At 32.7% G+C, this 27,586-nt stretch overlaps 1 long non-coding RNA gene across 43 annotated transcripts; it reads right to left on the reverse strand.

Annotated features, from left to right (window-relative positions):
- Positions 1-11,133: 11,133 nt before the first annotated feature.
- LOC147401610 (uncharacterized) lies at positions 11,134-27,303 on the reverse strand. Of its 43 annotated transcripts, none has more exons than XR_015178588.1 (14): positions 23,616-26,910; positions 20,368-20,459; positions 18,396-20,211; positions 18,192-18,247; positions 17,393-17,463; positions 17,189-17,249; positions 16,881-17,046; positions 14,487-14,704; positions 14,211-14,327; positions 13,178-13,247; positions 12,901-12,997; positions 12,052-12,801; positions 11,829-11,946; positions 11,134-11,378 (listed from the first exon to the last, which is right to left on the reverse strand). It is a non-coding gene; the product is annotated as an uncharacterized LOC147401610 (long non-coding RNA). The 43 variants fall into 43 exon arrangements; XR_015178594.1 differs by lacking the exon at positions 17,393-17,463 and having other exon boundaries at positions 12,052-12,702; positions 12,776-12,801; positions 12,901-13,070; positions 23,616-26,909; XR_015178578.1 differs by lacking the exon at positions 17,393-17,463 and having other exon boundaries at positions 11,134-11,242; positions 11,333-11,378; positions 23,616-26,908.
- Positions 27,304-27,586: the final 283 nt, after the last annotated feature.

The following is a 27,586-nucleotide window of genomic DNA, read 5'->3' on the forward strand; positions in this document are numbered from 1 at the left end:
AAAATTTTAGTAAATATTATTGATTAAATAATCTTTGATTAATTTTATAGCTGCCAAAGTGGCCTAAATTCGTAGAACATTATGTGATATTAAGTTACATTAAAGAGTACTAGTCGTTAAGGTAACATTAAAGACAATGATATTCACACTGACATATTTTAATTACAAGAATGAGAGTAGCCCAAAGAATTGTCACATTCAAATAATTGAAATATGGACAAGGTAATAAATTTACATAACTTTAACAGATCTAGGATTGGATACTCAAAAGTACAAACTAACTGTATAAGCTATGTAAATTATATTAGCCTTATGGGATAATTATTTTTATAGCATCTTGAGTGAATGATAAATACACCAAACTTTACCCAAATGATAAATTTAGGTGATATTAGTAATTCGTCATAATTAAATCCAACTCAAAGCACTAATTGAACCCTATCTTTTCAGTTGCAGTTCTTGGTTCCTTGTATTTACTTGCTTCTAGCATCTCGGTCCTTTTAGGATCCAACTTTTCTAAGTGGTATTGGGATGTAAAGTTTACCCTAAGTATTCAAGACCTTGACATGACTCTTCTTGGTGAAAAGTCCATGGAACTTACCAATGAAAGCATTGCAGAGTAAGAAAACTATGGCGCTCCGCCAAACGCTAACACAAATCCCCATGTCAGATCTTGATGTACTAGGTGGTACCTCGAAATTTCGGCATGGTCTCCTCTGGCATGGCGTTCAACCTGCACCTCGACATGCATACATATACAAAATATAATACTAGTGGAAGCTTATATACGTCTAATAACGTACGAAAGATCAGAGTGCGGAAGAATAACTAGAATACAGGATTATTCAAAATTCCTCAATCTAACAGAAATCCTAACACTCAAGACAGAATCCATAAGACTACCTGGGGGAACTGACACCACTAGGGGGTATAGCCCTAGTACTTACCAAATGATGGACTCTGGTTGTCTATCTGACCAACCAGATGATCATCATTCGTACTCTATACTTGCCTCGCTAAGCTTTGAATCTGAAACTAAAAAAATAGAGAAGGAAAGGGTGAGTAACAATGGTTACCCAGTAGAGAAACAAATAATTTCTTCCAATAATCCCTCCTAGCATGAACAAATAAGCATACTAAATCATTTTAACAATATAAAATTTTACAGAATAAACTACGATTAACTGGTAAATATAGCCAGGGATGAGTAACTAAACATTTTAAAACTGACATTACATCAATCAACAGTACTCACTATATCATTTTCTTTATGAACAAATCTAATTGATCAAATGGAAATATTAAACATGCATTTCATTTTATATATCAAAGTAAGGCAATAGATACATTATATATTATGGTGGAGTATTGGAATTAGAGAGTTGGGATTCACGACTGGATCGCTTCTAGTCGGGACATGATGTTTCAATTCTTCTCTGCCTTTTAGTTCCTGATTTTATTGCCGGTCACTGCATTTACCACGTTTGGTTGACCATTTATCCGACTCAGGCTGGCCGTTTGACGTGACCGTAAGCAATGGATCTCTTTTCGATGTGTCAGAACGTTCGATTACTATAGATTGTTAATGATCACTGACTAATCATCTTCGTCTATGCTTATCAAGCGTACATGTAATTCCCAAATATACAAACCATTCGTATACGACCACCTTTACATATCAAGTTCATTGGTAAAGATAGAGAAGAATGAACCCGGATTCCAGTTGTGACTCCACTCTCATACGCGTCCCATACCACATATGAGCTTTGTGGTCCCTACCGTACATCCCAAGATAGTACACCACTCCGGATGATATAACGTGCTATCATTTCAAGCATTCACAAAATCTTTAACAGCTAATAAAATAGCTACATATATATATATATATATATATATATATATATATATATATATATATATATATATATATATATATATATATTTTCATTTGAAAACAAAAGAGAAATTAATAATACAAGATTGTGAATGGATATCCAGTTTCCTACCATGCAAGTGTGGCCAATCGGCCTAAAATAAAGAACGGAAAAGTAAACAGCGCCTCGCGTTAACAGAAAGTAAATAAACATGCAACCAGTAACATTATCCCTGGATATCCGTTCACCAACCTACACACAACACAACAATGTAAAATGCAGACATCACCCCTCGGGTGTGATTCTGATATTTTACCGTTTCATACCATTTTTTTCCTTTTTCAAATTTTTTCCGTTTTCAATCTTTCAAATAAAATATTCACTTTCTGATATTCATCAACTAAATTTGAGTTCATTGAATATTAAATCATTTTTTTCCAATTATAAAATTCATTTTCATCAATAATATTGAAAAATAATACAAATTTTATATCAAAACGGGGTCCGAGCAGTGCACAAGACCCAATTGATGGAAATAACCCGTTAAAATACCCTACCCACTTATAATTTGTTAAAAAATATAATTAAACATATCAAACATGCAATTTCTGGCATGAATTTTGAAATAACAAAAGAATTCTATATTTTGGAAATACATCAAAAAAATTTCGATAAAATCCTAAATGAAATTTTCACAATCTACAATTACTAATAGAAATTGAGAGTTCCTTACAATCTCTATGCAAAGGAATTGAAACACGTGTATGAAAATCGAGGCGAATGGAATGAAAATCGAGGTAACTCATACTTCGAGACGGCTGATTTTCAAAATAAGCCCGATGGTTTCAAAGATCTGGATGTTGTCGTCCTTTCTCCCTTCTACGGAGGAGGACAGTTTGACTCCGAAACGGATGAAATCGAGGTCGAAGTTTCAAAATTCCCGTATATACGTACGACTGATTTTTGACGATACGGGGTGAAAAAAATGAGAAAACGGAAGGAATTTGGGTGAGTTTTGTAGATATCGAGGCCAATGACGTTTCTCCCTTATGCGTCGGTCGACGACGGTGAGCTATTTGTCGTAGATCTGCGGTTGAAATTCGAAGAAAAAAAATGAATTTTTTTCGTTGGTTGTTGGACGATTGGAGAAGACAAGTTTTTTAAAAAAAATTAAAATTTAATTTATATAAAATTTGGGATGAAATCGATATTTTGCCTATTGTTTTGATCAACAATAATTTGACCGTCTAGACTCCAAAAATGACGAATGAATACTCTATTTCGCCTAATTTTTTATTCTGGATCTAATGGTGTGGTCAATTTCTACAAATTTTATCTCTAACAAAAATTTACATTTTTAGCCTGAGGTGACCCCTAAAATTGATGTCATTTTCATTTTTGACGATAATTCGACTTTCTGGTCTCCAAAAATGACAAATAAATAGTCCATATTCAATAATTTTTCGTTAAGAATCCAATGGTGTAATCAAATCTTAATAATTTTTACTCTACCAAAAAGTCACTATTTTAGCCTAGTCCGATTCGGTAATCGAGGATTTTGTAATTTTTATGTTCAGACTCGCATTTGAGTGTGTTTGCAGGCTAAAATATGTTTTTCGATCATTTTGAATCCAATGGTGAGGTTAAATTCCATTAAAAATGATCAGAAACATCTTAAAGTTTTACCCCTATGTCCCACTTTCAATATTTTCTCAAAATTCTAATATTTATTTTTTCTCGAGATATGAATAAAAAATTTGGGGTTTTACAAAAACTATCATAATGCTTAAGAAATATCTAATAGACTTAGTTTGATTTTCATGAGAATGATGAGGCAAGTCTTGTAATGAGATATGAGAGCCCTTTTCGGTCTTCATGCCATATTTTCTATTAGGTTCCCTCTATAAAAAAAAGATGGGTAGGTTCTTCTTCCAACTAGTTTTAGGCATCAAAACATATCTACCTCCAACTAAGAGTATTTTGGAATACTTGAAGGCCATGGAAGAAAGATCAAATATGTTAATAAATCTCTTGCACATTAATTACTTAGTTAACTATGATGAAATATGATAGAGTGAAAAGTTCAAGACCATATCCACAACATGACTAATAAGGCTACTAAACTTTAATAATTATGAATGAATGTGGATGAGTCATTTTTCATATAATTTATTTTCAACTCTCTCCCTGCTCAGTTCGGCCCCTTAAAGATTCATTATAATACAAACAAGGATAAATGGAACTGAAACGAACTGATCAATATGTGCGTTTAAGAGAAGATAAAATTGAGACAAAAAGAGAAACATTCCATGTTCATGGTATCTGGAGGAGCTAGAAAGAATGGAGAACAATCAAGAAAATAGAAGATATCACCAATGAAAGGCAAAGGGTTTGGGTATACAAATCAGACTTACGGAAGAAATGTGAATATCATAAAATGCTACCTTTTTGGTAAGGTTGGGCACATAAATAAAGATTGTGCCAAGCATAAGTCTTGATTTGAAAAAGGTAATAAAATTTCTTTTGTATGTTATGGATTAAACTTAACTGAAGTTTCTTCCAATACTTAGTGGATTGATTTTGGGACCACAAATCATATTATGATTTTGATGCATAGATTTCTTTCAAGCAAGAAGTCGAAGGAAAATGAAAAGTTTGTCTTTATAGGGAATTGGCTCGGTACACAAGTAGTAGCAATTGGGATCTATCACTTGATTTTTGAGACTGGTCATAAGATGGACTTAGGGGATACTTTTTACGTCCCCTCTATTTCTAAGAATTTAGTTTCTTTATCTAGGTTAGATAGTATTGATTTTTTTTTTCTTTTTTTTTTGGATTTGAGAAATTATAATTTTATTTTAACTTAGTTTATGTATGATTTAAAATTTTATGTAATGATTTATATAAAATTAATTTGAGTTGTGGTTTTTCTAATCTTTAATTACTTTGCAATTGAATGTTGGTTTGAAACATGGTGTGTTGAATGAAAATTCTTCCACCTTGTATCATAGGTGTTTGAGAAACATTTCTAAAGAAAATAATAAAGAGATTAGTGAAGGAAAGATTTTGGATAACTTAGACTTCACAAATTTCTTAGTGTGTGTGGAATACATAAAAGAAAAGCATACCAAACACATAAAAAAAGGAACCACAATAAGTAAAGTGCTTTTTGAGATAATTCACATTGATATCCATGGACCTTTTTCTACTACGTGTTTCAGTAGAGAAATATATTTCATTATATTCATAGATAACCTTTCAGGGTATGAATATGTTATCTTATTCATGAAAAGTCTTAGTCTGTAGACATCTTTGAGAAATTCATGACTGAGGCTAAAAGACAATTCAATAATAAAAGTAAAATAGTTAGGTACGATAGCGGTGGTAAATACTATGATAGATATGATGAATCGAGTTAGAACCTTGGTTCATTTTCCAAAATCTTTGAAATGATAAGTATTTGTGCGCAATACACAGTGCCTGGTATGCTTTAGCATAATGGTGTAACTAAGAGATGTAATTGTACACTTTTAGTTGTGGTTAGGAGCATGTTACGTTTCTTATCATTGTGGGACGAAGCATTAAAGGCCGTTATGTACATCTTAATCTTCAAGAGATTATTACTCCTCAATCTAGTTTAGAAATTGAGGATATTGGACAATAAATATGAAAATGATTTACTACTCCATCAAAAAGTCGTCTATGAAGGTGTAGAACCATCACAACCTGCAGTTTTGAGAACATCTCTTAGAGTTAGGATACTTGTACTTTCAAATGATTATGTGAGGAATCTAAAAGAATTTGACTATGGTATCAGAATAAACAAAGTACCGGTTATGTTTTCACAAATAATGGAAAGTGATGAATCCACAAAGTGGATTGAAACCATGAAAGAAAAGTTGAAATCAATAAAGTAGAATGAAGTCTAGGATCTCATCAAATTGCCTACAAATATAAGAAAGTTGGCTGTAAATGAATTATCAAAGTCAAGCATGATGCAAAGGACAATGTCAAATGGTATAAAGCCAAACTTGTAGCCAAATGTTTCACTTAGAAAGAAAGTATTGATTATACGAGACCTTTTCCCCAATTTCAAAAAAAGACTCACTCAGGATCATCATAGCATTGGTAGCTTATTATGACTTGAAGTTACACAAGACGAATATAAAAAAATATTTTTAAATAGGAGTTTAAATGAAGAAATCTATGTGGAGAAACCTGATAATTTCTCAAAAAAGAAAAAAAATACTTAATTTGCAAACTTAAGAAATTCATATATAGACTTAAACAAGCTTCAAGACAATGATATGTAAAATTCAACAATACTATTACTTCCTTCAGATTTAAAGAAAATACAGTTGATTAGTATATATAAGTGAATATTAGTGGGAGCAAGTTTATCATGTTAGTTTTGTACGTGTATGGCATTTTGTTAGCAAACAACAATCTTGGTTAGTTGCAGAAAACCAAAGAGTATCTCACTAATAACTTCAAGATGCTTAATATGGGTGAGGAAGTGTATGTGTTCAGCATAGAGATATTGATGGATTGATCTCAAGGAGTGATGCGACTACCTTAGAAGGTTATATCAATTGAGTTTTAGAGATATTTCATATGCAATCATGTTCAATAGGAGTTACACCCGTCAAAAAAGGAGATAAACTCAATTTGTTGCAATACCTAAAGAATGACTTAGAAAAGGGACAGATAAAAGATATGCGTAAGCCATTTAGAGTTTGATGTATGATTAGATATGTACCAAATCAAATATCAATTTTGTAGTCGGGATGTTAGGGAGATTTTAGAGTAATCCAAGGAGATAAACTCAATAGGAGTTACACCCATCAATAAAGGAGATAAGTGGTCAATCCAAATGATAGAAAGAGAGGGGCGAAGGTGAGTCTAGTAATCAAAGACGTGAAGAACCACAAGAGGGAAAATTTCACATTCTAGCACAATTCATTATGACTTGATTACTGTTCACAATGTCGCAAGTCACCCTTTCAAATCTCAATTATTGGTTGTGTGAGCATGGCAATACAAATTCTTGAGATATATGTAAATTTGATTCTAAACAATTATATAACATTGTAATTATCAGTTTGATTGTGAATTAATAGATTTAGTGTTTGGTATGAAGGTGCCACTTAGCTAAGTGGTAAAAGCTTCAGGAGAGTTGATCCCATGACTTAAGTTCAAATCCCGTTGAACTCACCTCCACCTCCATTAACCACTAACCCCTTGCTTGCTTAGCAAAAAAATAAAAAAGATTTAGTATTTGTTGCTCAAGTATATTATTACAATACAATTCTAGAATTTTATCTTTTTTCTAGTAAAGAGTCCAAGTAAAATTGGGATCATGACAATATAGATTCCACTATTTCATTACCAATGGGTAGGGATTATAATGGGTCGAACCCTGTTTGGATCTGAGTATATTCATATTCATATCCAATTTTTTTTTTGACCCGGATCTAAATCCATATCCTAATTTGGCTTGGTTCCTACTATAAAATTATATCCAAATCATCTTGCTTTCACTTCATTTGGATTTGAATCCGACCCCAACAAATTGCTTTATTCAGGTTGAATAATTTTGTACCATTCAATTTTTTTCTTCTACACTTCTTTACTAACTGCTATATTATTCTATTTTATCATTATAATATTTTTATTTTATTAGAATTCATGTTATATTAAAGTAAAAGAAAAAACATATTTTAAGAACCTAAAAAATAATTTTCAAAGTAATATATCATTTGGATCTAGGTGGATTTCCGTATCTAATCTGGATTCAACTCGGACCAAGGGGTGTCAAACTATATTCAACCATTTTCTTATTCGGATCTACTCTAAGGGTTTAAACCTGCTAAATTTGAATTTCAGATCACTCAGATTTCGAATAAAATCTGACCCATTTCACGGCTAACCAGTGTGTAGTAGCATAAAAGTACTAAGCAAATAACAAAGAATAACTTTAAATGATGGTTACGTATGGAGCTCAACACTAGGGATCAATGGAGAAATAGAACAATAAAGGGGCGTGCTCGAGAAACTAAAACGACATCAAGATTTCTTTCAAAAATTACTTGAAAAAGGAAAAGAAAAAGTTTTCTAACATACTTATTTCAATTTTGAGCACTGAATTTGATGCTTTTTTTAATCCAACGTGTTGAGTTCGATTTTTTATTTATTTATTTTTAATATTGAATTGAAGGGTGAGTACAGCATAAAATAACCGTTGAAATCTCTCTTTTTTTTTATTTTTAATACAAGTAAATGAAAAATAAAAAGAAAAAAACAAAATTAACAAGACACATACCTTTCTCGATTTAGGGTTTCAGTGCATTATAAAAGGAAAATCATGATCAATTTAATATCCGGCCACTTGAGAGGAAATTAATGAAAAAAATCTCGAAGTAGTTTTAGCTGTAAGTTGAGCTTGCCATAGATGAAAAGCTGAAAATCACTACAACAACGATGGTTTTTTGCCTTTACCCAATTTTGGATATTTATAATAAATAAATAAATAAATAAAATAGAAGGGGTGGGAATGAATGAGCATTTACAAATAATTTTTTTTACTAATTGGGTTATTAAGTTGTCGTCCAAAGGTTTGGGGGCGTTTAGACAGATATATTAAGTTATTTTTTTTTCAAAAGAAAAAAAAATAAATAAAAAATAGAAAGAAAAAACTATAGAGAAGATTTTTGGAATGCAGGTACAGTAAAACTTCTTCATAACTCAAACTTTAAGGGCCTGTTTTGAATCAAACAAAATTAAAGACAAATACTCAATAGAACAAGGCAGAAGATGTATCGAGTGAACAAGGTCTCAAATATCAACGTAACTTACTGTGTAATGAAAATAAAATGTCTGGAATAGTAGTTGAATCATTTCTTTGCAATCCTACTAGGAAACAGTTCTCTTAATTTCATTGGAGGTGTTTCGAATGTAATCTAGAATCTAATTCTTGCTCTTAATCCAATCTTAGAATCTGTTGTTACATTTGGTTTGGATTCTTACATAATTAGAATAAAAAGTTTGTTAAAATCAGAAAATAAACGGGACTTACCTGTTTCTTAGAATTGTTAGTTCTATGTTTTTGTAATAAAGTGATGAATTTGCTGAAGTATTAAGTCTACGATATCACAAGAATAGAAATGGTATCATCCTTTACATTTAGAGATTTTGCTTCTAATTCTGAGATCAGCCATCAAAAATAATATTGTAGCCAAATAAAATTCTAGATTTTGAAAATAAATTCACACAATCTGATTCTAACAATTTAAAACCAAAATCTTTAATCAGAATCTATCTGTGGATTCTATTTTATGCCAGGATGCATAAGTTAATAAGTTAAACGTTTTCATCAATTACAAAAAAAGAAAAAAAAAAAAACAAAGAAGAAAAATCCCATTGAATCATTGTTGTTAATTAACCTTAGGAACCCTACTATGTTATAAGCTTCTGAGGTGTCCCAACAATGAATATTGAACACAAGAGTGGTGATTAAGGTTCAAAGGGTTGGTTGAACCGACTAGACAAATGTCCACATCATTCTTGTGGGTCACCACACCGATAATAAGAGGGGTGGGGTGACTTCAAAGTCTTCCATGTAATCTTTCTGTTTTCAACTTTGTGTTGTAGTGCACTACATGGGTCCAACAAGTAGATATCACTCTACTTGGTCTAAATAGGCAACTTAATGGCACCCATTCTCAATTATAACCACACATGTAACTTTATATATATATTAAACATTTCATCACACAACACTAATATATATATATAAAAGGGACCAATGAATTCTCTTCCATTCCTTCGTGTAGATCCAATCATTATGACTGTTAGGGAGAAAACAGCTAGACATAAAAAAATTTTAGATACTTTGAAGAAATCTCCCAATCCGGGAAAAAAGTGAAGCTGGCAGGTATGGAGGGGTTGGTTAGCACTGGTGTCCAAGTGGATGATAATGAAAGGTTGATTCCATTGCATTAATCCCATTTTTGTTGAGGCCTGCATTTCTAAAGTGCAAATGGGCACTTGTAGATTAATTTTTCGATTAATTATAGGATGAAATACCATTGCTAAAAAATTATAAACAAATGGCCAGCAATTATTTTTATAATTTTGTTAGAGTACATCTTGATAAAATATAAGAATGTTCAAACTTTATAATGACTTTAGATACACGGGTATCAAAACCTTTACGGAGATTTTGAGCTTATCTACACGGATTTAGGAATCGTCACCATTCAATTAACGTGTAAATGGGTACCATGAAAAGATTTTCTAAAATTCTATTTTTGGTTTGTATTGACACTACAACAAAAAAAATTGACATTAGGAACAGTTTACAACGGTTCCTAAGACAATCTGAAATTGTTGACCGATTGTCTCTAATCGAGGCGTCGTTAATGAAATTAAACGGTTTTGATCTCAAGATTTGGAATGGTTAAAAACCGTTCTAAAACTCAAAAGTTGGAACGGCTTAAAACCGTTCCAAATCTGAAAGCACATATTAAAAAAAATTACGTTAGACATCGGATTCTAAGACATCAGTCTATAAGATTGATGTCCTAAGTCTGAGACTTTAGACATCGGTTACATACCGATATCTAAAACAGTCATAAAGCGATATTTAAACTTTAAAAAAAAAAATTTTTAATTTTCAACTCTTAATTAATTGAAAGCCAATGTTCATTACCGCAGCAATAGATGGAATGTCAGACTGGCTCGGCGAGCCATGAGATACATCCAATCCAAGTTGCAACCCTATTCTTTTCTCATTATAAATATACAATCAAATAATTGAATTTGATCCAATCCAATTGTTATCAGATAGATCGGTACTCGGTCCCCACCTCAATCCAAATACAATTTATTGACATCCCTACGCATTCTACTAATATGCCATGTTCATATGCACCTACATGCAAGAAGTAACACATGAGATTCTGTGGTTGCATGCCATTCAACCCATTCCATACTCTACCGTGATGCCTACTGATCAGATGGTTAGAATAATTTTACAGTCGAAATCAAACAATCAGTAAAGGTTGAAAATCCCTGTTTTGTAAGAATGTGGTTTATGACTCAATTCATAAGCAAATTTTCAGCTTAATTGATCATCGGAAACTATTCAATGTAATGTATAATGTTCTTTACAATCAAGACTACCAATTTTTTTCTTTATTGCAAAACAAGGTGTATTCTAATGGGGGCAAGAATGAAGAGATGTAAAACCGCACCAAAATAAAAGAACATCTTCTATAACAATAAATGTTCATACCTAGCTGCAAGTCCAACACACACTGTGGAAACATCAGGTCTAATATGTTTCATTGTATCGAATATAGCCATACCTAAAAGGGTAGATGATGCAATTTAGATGAAAAATGGAACTATTAATATTCTCAGCATTTCCAATTACACTGAATACAAGAATATGTTACCAGCTGTAACAGATCCTCCAGGAGAGTTCACATACATGATAATATCCTGTTAAAAAAATAAAGAAATAGATTAGGGGAATAAAATATTGTTCAGTGTCCTTCCATGTTATTTTGTTAGGATTTATGAATAAAAAAAATATGAAAATACTAGGTAGGAGCCCCAACTGCAAAGCAAGGATTATCCAATCGTATGCAACAACTGAGAATGAAAATATTATATTAGAGTTTTAACATGATGTGAGCAGCCAAAAAGTCTTGGATTCCTGAAGGTCACCATTTTTTTTCTTCTACTAAGTAGAATTTTATTTCAGAAAATATAAGAATGTACAAAAGGCATTCGAGGTGACTGACCTGAAGGCACAAAAAAGAAAAGACTATTTCGAACTACTAAAAAGAATTCATGATTCATCCAAAAGAAATTCAGCTCCATTAATGACCAAAAAAACTACTAAAAAGAATTTCACGATTCATCCAAAAGAAATTAAGAAAATCTTACATGCTGAAATAGCTGACTAACAATACTCTGGAAGCGCTCTTGTACCATAGGTGGTGGCCTTTGACCTCCTTGCATGTAAGAAGGGAAGAACGGTGAAGATGGAATTTGCAAATCATCCCTAAAATAACAATCAATTAAACACTCTGATAATAGGAAAGAAAAAAAAAAATCATTGAACAGTAAATCTTGCAAAAGAGCTGAGATAAAGTTAAAAAACCTTAACCTTATAGACCAAATCCCTTGCCCAAAACTTCGTTCTTGTGCTCGAATTCCATCAGATAGATAGCTATTTTAATGCTTGGGATCGTGTGTAGATAGATATTTTTGTGGAGTATATAGCTCAATTTGGGTCTAAAGTTTAGTATGCACGATCATCTTGGGACAAGTTGATATCCTTGATTTGCTTTTTGGTAACATGATACACTATAAAATACTAAACTAAACATCAGTGACTTCACACACACACACACACACACACACACACATAAAATAAAGTGAATACTTGCCTATCAAGATGGCAAACTGGACCCTTAACAGCCTTACACAGATCTAGTTCATAGTGTAACCCAAACAAAGGCGCCATGTTTTGGTAGTGGCCTTGATATTGGAGGTACCTTTCATATTCTTTACTCCTTTTGATCAAGAGTAGGAGGAAACTCATTGGTAAAATAAAAATCATCAGAGAACTAACACAAGGTTTATCAAGTAGAACACATTAAATATCTAACTCCTTTTATGCATCCATAGGTCTAATTTGACTACTATTAAGGAAACCAAACAATACAATAGAATAAATTACGTGCACCTTCAGATTTGGTAGACTTCCAAATGTCCAAAGATCTATCTGTGTGTATAAGAACCTTGTAGTAGTTACCTAAAGGCAAAAGAAAATATGCACATAAATATTTTGTACATACCTAAACCAAGTGACTCGGAAGCGTTGATACCTCAAGGCCTAGCATGTACAGCAAACCTTGAATTATGGTATGACAGTTCTAAGATTTCAGTAAGAAATCTAAAGGGGAAACTCATGCATATAAATATTTTAAGTATTTATGGACATAAGAAATACCTCAAGTGGCTTCAACTCGATCCTTAGTGAAAGAAAGACTACTCGGAAAGGAGGACTGTTAAAGAGTTAGACCTTGAGAAAGAAGCAATACGTGAGTCTGCAAACCCATGGCATAAATGCACAAATGTGAGTTTGCAAACCCATGGCATAAATGCCTCTTAAGAGGCTCTCTTGCAAAATCCATAAGAACAAAAATAAATATTAAATATAGTATCCAAACATAGTCAATGCTTCAATAGAAAATGGAGAAAGAACAAATCAATGCAAAAGAACTCACAATTCCCTCATCTTGGAATCATATTGACAAACATCAAAATATGATCCTTCTGGTGCCAATCTAGCCACAACTACACAAAGTGGGTGAAGTTTAGAAAAAATTTAGCTTATACAAACATATTATCCTAGTAGTTATGATGTATCAAAAATTATAAATGAACCATGCAAAATGACCGAGAGCGACTGAAATTTTCAACTAGTTAATATAACAAATTCAAAGAAAATATGGTATTATACCAAAGTAATATCAAGTGCAACTTATAGCCATCCCATTAACACAAAACTCAACTTAACGTTTATAATCCATATGACAAAGCATCATATATGAAACTAAAGAAGAAAGACACCCAGAAAGAGAAGCTAATTCTGATGTGGGAGGTAAGACCTCCTTGTGTGTTTTGTGGGAGTACCAAGGAAAGAAGAGCAGCCACCAAGATGCTGCTATTGAGCTCGGAAATGAGCTTGTAATGCTCTTTTTGCTCTGTGTCCACTGAGTTTTGTGTGTGTCTCTCAAATTTTTGTTATAGATATTGGTTTTTCTCAAATGGGTTTTGCTAGAACTTTGTTGATATTATGTTTTACTTATGGATTTGAGTTGGGTTTTAATTTAAATCCAAAAAATAAATAAATAAATTGTTAGATTCTTGGGTTTTGATAGATATTGATTTTTCACAAATGGGTTTTACTAGAACTTTGTTTATATTATGTTTTACTTATGGATTTGAGATGGGTTTTGGTTGAAATCCAAAATAAGTTATTAGTCTTTTATTTGGTAATGAATTGGATCATGGGTATTCCCTGGTAACACCAACTTCTTGTCTTTCTATGCCTTTTAAAAGGCTTTATGAATCCACATTAAAACTAACCATTGAGAGCATCTAATGGCCAATTTTCTAAGATCTGCCTAAGTTAACCATTACAAAATCATGCAATCCTTCTCCATCTACCTTTATAAATTCACAAGTAAAAGAGATCAAAACCACTAAAAAGCATTTAAGCATAAGTGCATAAATGAAGTATAAAACGGATCGTACCGCAATTGGAGCAGCACCACATCACCACTTGTTCATAGGATTTTTCAGGTTGGTTACAGTTGCCACGTAACCATTCAAACTTGCAGTCGGCATGTAAAAGCAAATGTGCCCAACAACCTGCATGCACATGATTTTCTTATTTCATTGTATGTATCACAAAAATAAATGAAAGACCACGTACATGATTTTTACTTGTGACTAAGGTATGATTAAGAGAAGTTTTAATAGGAAACAAAAAACAACAACAATGACAACAAGAACAAAGAAAAATATTACCTCTACAGTTTCAAGATAAAGATTCATCTACTTGATACAAGCTGAAATAGATGGTATTGTAACTTCACTAATTGTTATGCAAGATTTGACAAAGCTGACAAGTTTGGTTGCATCTTTAATTGCTTTAACTGCTAAATAGTTGCTGGAATGCACGAGAGCTTCCTACCAATGAAATCATAATATAGGCCATCATCACTTTGTTGCCGAGGCAGGGTGAACTGATGAGTCAAAATAAAAACCCTCAAATCAGACCAAGTACCTGTTTATAAGTAGGAATATTTAAATATGTAAACTACCTTCATCACCAAGCTACAGTAGTAAGAAAAAAAGGAACATTTAACTATATTTAAAAAAAAAAATAAGGGGGGGGGGGGGGGGGGAATATAAAACATGAGTTCTAGTCCCTCAAAGTAACAGTCCCCATTTAAGATAACAAGTCATATAAAGATGATTTTCTTGCACGAAGTAGCAGTCCTCAAACATGAGCTCTAGTACCTTAAAAAAGAATATAAAACATCTAGTTCCTCAAAGTATCTGGTGGTTCTCCCCATCATATGAATGGCAATGAAAAGCATGGCATAAATATCTTTGTACACACGCAGGTAGACAAGAGTGAGCTTTTCCAATTCAGGCCTTAGACATCAAGAAGAATGGGAAGAATCCTGATTTAATTCTAAGATGAAACATTTGAAAAATAAAGATAGCAAAAGAAACCTACTCAAATGGTGGTTGATAACAACCAACTTCAATGGGGGTCAGTTTTGCCATTTTTTACTCTTTAAGGGTCTACATGAAACTGTGAAACATCAAAATGGAACTTAGAAAATGACTTAATAGAAAGGAAAAAAAATAGACTAATCTTATATTTCTTTGGCAGTTTATTGTAGTCTTTAGATTTCACAAGACAATGCGTTTCCAATTCCGGTTATTGTTCAGCTATGAATTAAAAAAAGAAACTGAAATTTAAAGCTAGAAAAGACTTGGGAAAAATCTGACTCGATCACTCGCAAAAGTAATAGCAAGGATAATGACTTACCTATTTTACTTATCAAAAAAAATAATGACTTACCTATTTCAGGGGATCACTGTGGAGAGATGCTTTATCAAGCTTGCTAAGAACCCTTCAGGGGAACCATTCACAAGAATAGTCAAGGTTTAGGAAACTAAAGCTTCTACCCATCTTTAACATCCTTTCTCAATTCTAATTCCTCCTCCAAGAACATAACCTAAGAAATCCTATTCCACGTGAATATTTTGTGCAACTCCAATGCATTAATGTTACCCTTTTTATGCTGAATGGGGTCCCTTTATGTTGTTATCACTACAACAAAAATGGGAATTAGGAACTGTTTGTAATAGTTCCTAAGAAGGTCTGAAACGGTTGAATGACCATCTCTTATCGAGCGTCGTTAATGACGTTTCAGATCTCAGGATTTGGAACGGTTAAAAACCGTTTCAAAACGGATATTTTGGAATGACTTAAAACTGTTCCAAATATCACATTTTTAAAATTAAAACGTACTATAAAAAAAAAAATATATATACTTTAAACATCGATTTAAAATCCGATGTCTTTGAGTCTGAGACTTTAGGCATCGGTTATAAACCAATATCTAAAGTTTTTTTTTTTTTTAAATTTAAATTTTTTTCCACACATTTAATACCCGTAGTCAAAATAAATCCAAACAGAGAACATCGAAATTCTTTATCACTTTAATTTATATACAAAAAGAATTACAATGAATCATAATTTATAAAATTACCGAGCACTTCATTAATACTCTTAACCAACCATGCTTACAGATAAAAGTCCTATTACTAAGATATCATAGCTCGCTTCATGTGCTCATCTGATTCTATATCAACAATGAGTATATGTACAATCTCTAAGTCTATCATTTTTAGGCCCATCGTGACAGCCATGAACATCAAGGCCAGCTTCATAAGGCTCTTCATCCATGGGATGCATAACTTCCATGGATGCTTTTATCCCTACCAGCAAAAGCTCAAGTTGTATAAATACACAAAAGACAATTAACAAAGCATTTGAATCTTTAATGCCAATTAAATGGTCAATTCTTGTCATAAAAGATTAAACACACAATTTTGACATAAGAACAACAGATTTAGTCATCCCTTATTGTTCCATCTTTTAGTTTCTCAACTGGGATTGGTTGGTGCTGCTAAAGTACTACACATGTTTAGAAAAGCCAATGAAATAGAATGTATCTGTCCACTAGAAACATCAGGATATAAAGGTTTGATGAAAAATGCACGCAACAATGACCAAGATCAAGTCCATGACATAAAAAATGCTGATCGTTGGATATATATAAAAAATAATATAACACAAGAAGTGGGAGGTACAGGCACAAGAAAAAAAAAAGAGCTTACAGTCAATTTTCAAAACTCATCTCCCATTCAAGATGGCCATAAGAACTTTCAATGTCCTGCTGAAAGCACCTATTTCATCAGTGGCTACAATCACATAGGTGATGTTTGACTTCCAGATTTTGGAGATAGTTGCACCATTTATTCTTGCAAACTTGTTTAACAAATTCTACACACACACACACAAAAATCTCCATGTAAAAAAATGGAGAACCCATTCATTAACCATATGAAATGATGCTTCGCAGACCTTGTTGGATCGTGGGCTGGCTCTAGCAAAACAATAATAATAAAACTTGAAATATGCTCACCCATAAAACCAGCATAGAATCCAATATCTTCTTCCCTTTTTGCAACATAGAAGTCTCTTATCTATAAAATAAAAATGAAAATATTTTACATGAATGTGACCATTAATTGACAGAAATACAAGTACTATTATGTTTCAAACATTTGGAAGAAAATGATAAAACTAAGATGTTTAACACACATAACAAGAAGGTAAGAAAGCTTACGTAGCATTCTGATAATCTCATCATCAACATCAAAGTCAAATCCGATGTCAGCTAACTAAGAAAGTTACGAGCTAATTGAAAATTCCAAGGACCATAAACACTTTAGATCCATGACGAAAGCAGAAGTTGAAGAACCAAAACATTCTCAAAGGTAAAATCACACTAGGGGCTTTCATTATTGAAATTTATCAACTAATATCATTTTGTTTATGTGACCGAGTCTCAACCAACTCATTGAACTATATACAAAGGCTGACCCAACAAACTAACTCTTGCGTGGCATTGTCCATGAATAATGGCTTGCCTATGCCACTAGCTACACTACTCAGACATTTAGGCATCCAAAATTGCTTAGGGAGATTGTAAAACCTGAACCAATCTCCCAACATTCGTGACTCTCTATGTTAATTAGCCTCGTAATCTATGACAAATACTTCGTGCTAGCAACAAGAAGACACAAAAAAAATCCAAAAGGAATCACTTTGTTACAAAGTATGGAAATTGGAAAAAAAAAATTATAACTAAACAAGCAGGCAAAGGCAGGGTTTAGAGGTCAGGTCTATGGTAACATACAAGGCTTTACTACCTCACCAAGGTCAAATTAAAAGATTATGTTTTCTCATCAAATTAACAGAACATGATAGATTGGATGGATGTCCAATAAGGTTCAAAATTGTCAAGATCTCCAATGTGGAACCCATTTTACAGTCACCATCATAGTGGTAGAACTACATATTTACTCAAACTAGCTCATAATTCAGAAAAAGAAAATCTTTTGAGGAAGAAATCCCTCAGGTACCTGAGGCCATTGCTCTGGAATAGGGGGTATCATTCATTCCCCACCCCTTAACATCTCTACCAAGATCAGATGAGAGTAAACCGGTGTCAGGAACATTAGTTGGACAGGATTTACAAGATAACATTAACATTGAGACACAAAAGTATTAAAACTTTCCAATCCCTAAAAAATAACACAGTAAAATAAAGATCGAAAGAAGCAAACCTGCAAATTCCACAGCCATAGTGACCAAGAAGAAATGCAGCTAACCAGTTATAATACCATAGAGGAGGTACAGAAACCACACTGTACATACCAAATCTGCAATGTGTTTTTTTTATAAATAAAACAATTAGAAGCATAGATTCTACTCAAATTTCGGAATTTTTATATGGTAATGTAAGAATGGACGGAGTTTTGGGACAATGGTCATCGCATTCAATATGATGCATTGGGTGGTTGGATCATCCTACATGACATCCACATGGGCCTAGTGGGAGTACAAATTGGAAGTCATACATATAATAAAACAGGAGGGTTGTCAAGTGATCTAAACAAGTTAACTGAGGGCACTGAATGTTAAATTAAGAATCAAGTGATACTTTGTCTATATGAGAATTAGAATACTATCCTACCCAAGTATCTAATGTATTTGTTCTTAGAAAATACACTGAAACATCTATCTTTGGGTGATGTAGGAAAATGAATAAGTGAATTATGATGGTAATAACTTTCAATGGAAAATATAAAAGCCATGTTTAAGAAATGAATGTAATTTACAATGTGTTGATAAAAGTATGTTAAAATGCAGATTGTATGACTTCTATTTTTAGTTATTCAACGGTTCAACCTATTCAACCTCTACCTCAACTACAAGTTAGAGAACAACATAACTTTGAAGGTGATGTCATTATTTTAACAACTAAAAAATGTACTGATAATCATGGAAACCGTTCACATAAGAGAAGTCAAGAATTTTTTTTTTTTTTAAGTATAAGACAAGTCAAGAAATTCTTGATATAAGATAGAAAAAGATGTGATCAAGTTTACAAATCAATCATATATAAGCTCCATTTATCCACAAATCGTGCATAAGATATATTGATATAAACCCAACATACATCCACATAGTTCTAATGCTCCAACAGTAGACCAAAGGATTGAGAAGCTGTAATTTTTCAATGAGATCCAAGCACATAAGAGGGTACAAACCTACTTGCAGTGAGCTTTATTTGACGCCAAGATACATTTTAGTATCATTGTTACACAGGAAAAAAAAATGAAAGAGGTAAATTATCAATTAAAACATCTACAAATAGCCGTGAAAACAACTACAAATTTTACCAACCAGGTTAGAAATAAAGAAACAGATAAGTATAACCATCCAAACCCATAAAAAGGGAAAGAAATCATGCCTTCACTTATGGTTTGAGAAAAGTCAAGGAATGGTCAATAACTGGAATTTCAAAAGGAGATGAATCATAAGGTTGAGTCCTACTTCAACATGAACTAGGATTAGAGCACAACAAAGTTTAGAAAGTGGATAATAAATGCAATGAAACATATGATAAATACCCACCGTAATCTTCCAAAATAAATGCTTTTGATTCCAGAAGTAGGGAAACTAACTAGTGGCATTAAGGTATTATGAAATAGATTAACTATACTACAATTAGATCAAATTCAAGATTGCCTCATAAGTGGGAAAAAATGTGTTGGAAATGTGGCTGTGGTAGCAAAGTTGGAAGGGGATTGTGTAGTAAAGGATCAAAATAGGTCTCATTAATAAGATCTATTAAAGCACTACATTCAATCAAGACCAAAACAAATGCATAAATAACTTTCTACATAGTAGAGTCTCTAAACATATCTAAACAACATTCAATTCCATGCCCTTGAATCCAAAATTTCTCATAATAATCAACATAAGAGAAACCATTTAGCTTATTTAGAGTTTTTGAGGTTTGAGTAAAAAGCCTCCTAAGGACTTTTTGGTAAGAACAAACATACCTTTCGAGGCATGAGTGTCTTGGGAATAACTCTGCAGAGAGACGAGAACATGACAAAAATCAGTTGTGATTAAGAACAAGAAGACTAAAAACCCAATATGTTTTGTTAATCTGATAAACAACAAGACTAAAAACCCAATATGTTTTGTTAATTTGATTTTAGAATTTGTGGAAAAAAAGACGATCACCCAATATTATAGCAAGTTAGCGACCACCATCATGAACAGCCTGTGAAACCAAACCCATACTCCCTCATACTCCATAGGCCAAATCAATGTTCCTTGACAACAGAAAAGGATCAGTTTTAGTGAAAGACATGCATTTACATTAATCCAGAGATTTAGAAGAAAAAAACCCATTAATTTAGAGAAAGCATCATAGAGACCATATATTCAATGAAAATACAGGTATACTAAGGTCACAAAGATGTCACTTTTGTCATCTAAGCACATGTTACACTCATAAGTAGGACAAATGAACACCAGCTAGTTCAATCAAGGTTGCTTGAAATCAGCCAACCCTGCTATGGAAACCTGAACAAGTCAACTTGGAAATGGATGAAGAGTCATTTCCCAATTTAAATATTTTATAAATATAATGAAACTAATATACAGAAATGAATGTAAGGAGGAAAGCATATACTGTATTTCAGTTCAATACTCATAAAAATGACAATAACTAATAATAAATAAATAGTACAAATACATAAATGCATACAACTTACAGATTAAAAAATGTATTATGATCTGATAAATATTAAAAAAAAAAATTGCACCAATTCTGACATTATACTAATAGCCAATTGCTATCAAGTAAAAAAATGACAAAATGCCTTGTAATTGATATCAAGTGAAAAGGTCTAAACTTCAAAATTGAAAGTTAACAATTAAAACTCCAAAATTCAGGGCAAAATTTTCGAAAGCCATTTCGACAATTTAATGACCCATTCAACTTGTCCAAATCATGTTCCAGCAAAATAAGACTTGGGAAAATTTCAACAATTCTTTTCAAAATAAAAGCTGAGATATAACCATAAGAGAAGCTCCCAAAAGAAAAATAGGGTTTTCATTTAGGGACTTTGAAATTGGTATGAAGAAAAGGGTTTGCTTTTGTTTTCTCAAAATTGAGAAGATTGAAGATGAAGAATCGATTTCGGAGATCAAACAACAAGAGTTTGGTTTCATCAAATCTTCAAGCATCCAACAATACATATCTAAAATACAGAGAATCGATATTGCTATCTAACCTAATTTAACCAATTTGCAAAAGAATCAATAAATTTCTACGCCAAATCACAAAAGAAACATCGATTTAGACAAGAAAAGTTTATGCAAACAAGGTTTTTAAAATATAAAAAAAATACCGTAAATGAGATTCAAAAAACTGAGAGTCAGCCAATCTGCACATAGAATAACTAAGGATTGAAATCTTGGAGAAATTCAAACTCGAATAAAAGTAACAAAGTTGTAGAGCTAATACATCTGACCGCGAAAACTTCTAATTGGTTGAAACAAATTAGGGTTTCGAGTGAGAGAGTAGAAAGGATGAAGAGTTGCAGAAATCTTCGAAGAGAACCTTAGAGAAAATTGCAGTTTTCGGGCTTTCGTTCCTTTTCTCATTTTGTGTTCTGCAGCTAGAACGTGAGACCTAAACCTTTCCTAGCGACTTTCCTTGATATAAAATGTTTTGTAGAAACGGTTATTAAAAATGAAACAGCATAAACCCGTTTTTATTTTGAAATGGCTTAAATCCGTTTCAATTTCTTGTTCCTAATTCATAGTTTTCGTGTAGTGTATCTGATAGTCTTATAGTATACTACGAGCAAGGTTTTTGAAATTTGGATACAATAGATCATCCTATGGGCAGCAATGCCCTTGGTAAGGTTAAAGAGGGTAGAGATGGTACTCAAGCTACAGATGCATGGAGGAAAAAGGAGGGTGAAGAGAAGAGGGCAGCAGTTCATGCTGAAATGAAGAGAGTGAACCAACTACCTGCAAACAACAGCCATGCAACACTTTGCCTGCGAGTTCTAAAAAAGTACTGAAACTTATGTCAATGCAGGTGATAAAGTGTTTCAAACTTTTATTCTATAATCATCATCATCCTATCCTTCTCAACACCATTTTTGGGTTGGTGAGACTGAACCCGCTCTTCCATTTGAAACAATGGATCAAGTAGGTTCGAAGGATTCAGTAGACGTTTTATGCTGCACAAAGCTTGTATGCTCAACAATGGAATAATCATGCCATGATCACCACTATTTTAAGATAAACAATGTGACAATAAGGTGTTGCTTGCAATTACAAGAGAATGGTGATACTTGAATGAATAAGTGTGGACAACACACCTATATCTCAGAGATCGGTAACCTCTACTATTGAGACTTTAATGATATTTTAACTATAATAACAGACCCATATTTTCTTATAAAAATCCACTTTTTTAGGGAGAACTTGCCTTTGATAGTGAAGAAGCACAATTTGTTCATAGTGTTTGTTTCAATATAATCTTGTAAGTGCTTTCAATTCATGTTTCTAAATTCGATCTTGTTCAAGCATATTTTCTATTTCATTAAAGGCTCAACTTAAACATACAAGGAAATTCTCCTTTTTCATCCATGCTTGTTCAATGGAAAAAAGAAATACTAGATGTTAAAAATCCAAAAGAAATTTGTGAAGTTAGATTATGAGGACAATCTGATTACACAAAGGAATTTTTTTTTTTCCTCAACACAAGTGAATTATTTCACATTCTTGAAAATAGAATTTAAGGACTTTATAATCTAAGAAACCCTCAAAAACCATATGAAAATTGGGAAAAAGAAGGGCTATCCTCATTAATATACTATCCTCAATTTGTTTTCCATTGACTTTGAAGTCAATAAAAAATATTACACAATTGTGGAAAATAACTCAGGTAAAACGGTGGATAAATACGCAAGGGATATCTAGTCGGGGTTAGCAGAGGAGACTCAACAAGATTATGGTGGAGAGCAACTGAGCTGCAACATAAAATTTAACTCATCTAAAATTGGTTATAGCAGTAAAAATTAAACTAAAATTGGCTAGTATAAAAAAATCAAGATACTAAGCACAAATTCCACACAAAACCAGCATGTACAGACCCATATATTTCAACAAAAACAGCACTACATGTGACATGCACATGGATACAAAACCATAAAAACACAACAAAATCAGATCCTTAACTATAAAATGTTAAGAAAACTCAGAGGATTTCAGGAGAAATCGAGATTATTAATTACAACAAGGTCTGAGGAAGCAGATTTTTCTTCAAATCTAGATTATTATACAAAGAATGAAACTGAAATACATGCTAATGTTGGAAAAAATAACAATTTCTAGCTAGAAGATGAAGAGCAAGGGTTTATAATGGATTGATTGAAGAAAAAAAAGGGTTTTGTTTAGGGACTTACAAGTTTATCTTCTTCGAACTTCTTTTTGGCTTCGACTGCTGGAACTTTGTCAACTGATGTGAAATCGAACTCGAGATGAAGAATGGGAGAAAGCGAGATTACGATGGGAGAAATCGAGATGAAGGTGAGGGAGAAATTGAGATGAAGAACCTTTAAAGATGGGAGATTTAGGTTTAAGAGATAAATCAGAACGGAGATTTAGGTTTTGTGATCTAAATAGAGGTTTTGTGAAGATAAGAGAATCGACCTTTAGGGTTTTGTGAGGACGTTGTTGCGAAAATCAAATATCAGAAACGAGAATTAAGTTTCGTTCCATGGTTGCTCTCTAATGCGAGCCACTGTGCGAATGTGAGTCTCTGTTATCTAATTTCACATTTGAGGCAAAACTCGATAGGCTTCCTGATGTGAATCACACCTTTTAAAACGGTTTTGCATAGAGAAACGGTTGAAATCCGTTTTCATTTAAAAACGGTTTCAATCCGTTTCTTACCCTCATTCCTTATCCAAAATTTTCTTGTAGTGTGACTCATATAACCAAAAGATAAGGGAGAAATGATCTACTTAGAAATCTAAAGTAAGGAGGTTCCGTTGTTGGACAAGGAAGATGTTAGACACCTTATCCCTCTTATTCTAAGATGGTTACTAATAGATGACCAAATGGTGTGATTAATATATTTTTTTTTATTATTTTGAAAGTAAAGGAACTTATATAGAAAATTAAGAGGCAAAAGAACTATAGTTTAGTATTGACACCCCATTTTTGCATATGCCGAGCCCGAGAGCACCAAAAACTTTTCGAGAAGGGACTAGACCCAAGAAAATTTTTAAGAGGATTCAAAACCTCATTTTCAAGCAACTACAAGGTCTGAAGGCCATTTTTTTAAAAAAAATTATTGATTTAAGCTTGACTGTACTTAACCTTTTGCCAAGCTTAAATTTAAGCCTGGTCGTACCTCAACCTTAGTCAAACTTAATTCTTTACTTGGCCAGGGGTAACTCATGGCCAGGAATAATTTTTACTTGGTCCAAGGGTGACCCCGACCAGACATAATTTTGTTCAGGCCTTAGTTCACCTAAGGTTAATTCTGTTACAAGCCCATGTGTGTTTAAATTTGGTTAGGGATAATTATCCTTTAACCCACTTCTTAATGATTTTCCCCTCAAGAAAGTCCCTCTATTTTACTCTTTTTCCTATCCTTTAATTCTTCAATAAACCCACTATGTGGTTAGAATCTGGTGAATGCTACTAATGGACTCTGCCTCATAGGTCTGAAGTCGTTCCTATCACCTTCTTCCTTTAGCTGGCGTGGTACCTGTCAAAAACTTTTCGACGCTCAAGTTAGAGAAGTAGAAGAATAATCTAATAAACTGGTTCGACCCCCAATCCACTAAAAAATCATTCCTCTGTGCTAATTGTACTATTTATGGATCCTTCCTGTGAATCAAGATTTTTCCTTCTAATAAGGGGTAATCTCGGGGAATCTATTAATTCCTTAGATAAAAAACATAATAGGGATCTTCTGGATTTTATATATTTTTGTATTTTGTGAAACAAAAAAGGAGAGTAAATATTGCTGGAAAATAAAACAAATGGAACTGAAATTTATACTAAAAAATAAGAGAAAAAAACCATTAGTGATTAAAGTAACCTAGGATTAGCAAATAAAACTACATTTAAATCTATCATTCTTTCCACTAAACTCCAAGGGCTTGGTTTGAGCTCCTTGGGTTGGAAGATATAACATGAAGTTTGAAATAATACAATAGTTAGGACTCTTTCATTCACTAATATGTGAAGTCCCTAAAGCATGTTTTATCTTTGATCTTATCTAAGTATAAAACATTTAAGTTAAACATAAGAGGTGTCGAAATTCATTTAAAGCTTTGATCCATTAGAGTTGGATAAAACCTTGAAGAGAATCCAATAATTATAAAGAATATGAAAGGATAAAGCACATAAATATATAATTAAAAACTTACTCCTAGGCTTCTTCCTCTCACTAATAGAGGGAGTCTAGCCTATGGTTATTGCAATGATATAAGGAGAAGTCATGAAATCAACACTTGTATTCATATAATAACTAATGTACATTATCTCCTTCTTTGAAAAATTATAGAAAATTATAAAGATGAACCTTATCTAAAAATGAAAAATTATAGAAAAAATACTTAAGGCGTTGGAGGAGGGAGAAGAAGAGAGAATTGAACAATGACCCTCTTCTAATTGGGAAAATGATTTATTTATAAACATTGGGTACTCTTGAAGGTCCCAAAGATAACCGACATCACTCTTGCGTATACTCTCACGTGCAGAGCACACTGGAGAAATTTTAGGACAATCCATGTGAAAATCACTGCGCTACATTGGATGTTCACTGTGCCACATTGATTTGAAGACATCTAAATCTTCAATTTTGCATGATTACTTGATTGGTCCTTAGATTGTAATGCATACTTGATTGATTGATTGATTTGGTAGTCCATCTTGATAATTTGATATTTGACCTGTACGATGAACACATATAATCAATCTTCTAATAAATTAATTAATTTTGTAAAATTAAGCCTAATTAACATGAAAAAATATGTAATGTGATAAATTGAGGCTTAACACAATTATTTACCTAATCTCATAAAATAAGGATAGAAATCGTGATAAATGCGTGGGAATAGTGCGGATAAATCAGTGTTTTGAGACACTGATCATACCTCAAACTTATCTTTTTCTAGTTGAAAGCGCCCTTGATCCGCAGGGTGCGCGAATCCGCTTTTGACCCTTGAGGTTTGGGAGTCGCCACCTAGTTATTACGGTCTAGGAACCGATCAATGACTCTAAATAGATAAGAACTAATCTAGAACAGAAAAGCTGAATTCGGGGATCATGTTACGAGGTTGGAAGGTGTTAGGCACGAACCCCGCCCGGCCAAAGCCGGTCTCTACTAACTTCCCAAATAAATTACATTGCTAAAAACCTAGATAAAAATAAATAAATAAAATTTATACCTTTCCGATAGCAAGGACTTTGTTCCCTCAGATCTGACAAAAATAGCTCCTTGTACCGTACTCCCTTGCTTCGTTCTGTCTCCGGATTTGATTTCGGATCTCCGAGGCAAGGTATCTCCTTATTTTTTAATCTGAATTCTTCAAGTTTGTTGTGGATTTTGGGATGTTTTTGGAAGGCTTTTAGACGTTTCTTAGGCTAAAATCGAAGGAGGGATGTTAGGTAAGGAGTTGGAACTCCAAAACTAGGGTTTATGGGAGGCTAGGGGGCTTTTAGACCTATTTCTCTTAGGATTTATGATTTGATACGAAAATAGGGTGTGAGCACCCCTATTTATAGATTTTTTTAGGGGTTGATTTTGATAAAGTTAGTGTTTAATTAGAGTTCTTTTAATTAGAGTTGTGTTTTAGTTAGACTTGTTTTAGATAGAATTGTGTTTTAATTAGAATTGTTTTAGGTAGAATTATTTTTTAGTTAGAACTCTATTAAAGAGAGTTATTATTTAATTAGAATTCTATTATGATTTTTGACTTTTGGTCTTTTTTGATTGACTTTTAATATTTTGACTTTAGTCTCACTTGATTGACTTTAATATCTTGACTTCAGTCTTGCTTAATTGACTTTAATTTTGACTTTAGTCTTGCTTGATTGACTTTAATACCTTGACTTCAGTCTTTCTTGATTGGCTTTAAATTTTTGGAGAACCCTCCTCTATTATATTTTTAATTCTTTGGACCCCCAAATGGAGGGGTCCTTAAAGAAATATCTCACGAACCCTCAACAATTTTACTTGAAAGTCCGATTGATCGATTTTTTTTAATTCAAAATTTTAAATTAATTTCATCAATGTTTCACTTTAATTATTTAATTTTTTATTTATTAATTTCGAAAATTTTAATTATGAAAATTATGAAATTACCATTTTACCCCCGGAGAGGATTTTTCGCGTTTTAAGTCGGTTTTTAATGTT

Source organism: Akebia trifoliata, chromosome 5 (assembly GCF_017979445.1).
Source record: "Akebia trifoliata isolate Shusen 1 chromosome 5, ASM1797944v1, whole genome shotgun sequence".
Classification (NCBI taxonomy): Eukaryota; Viridiplantae; Streptophyta; class Magnoliopsida; order Ranunculales; family Lardizabalaceae; genus Akebia; species Akebia trifoliata.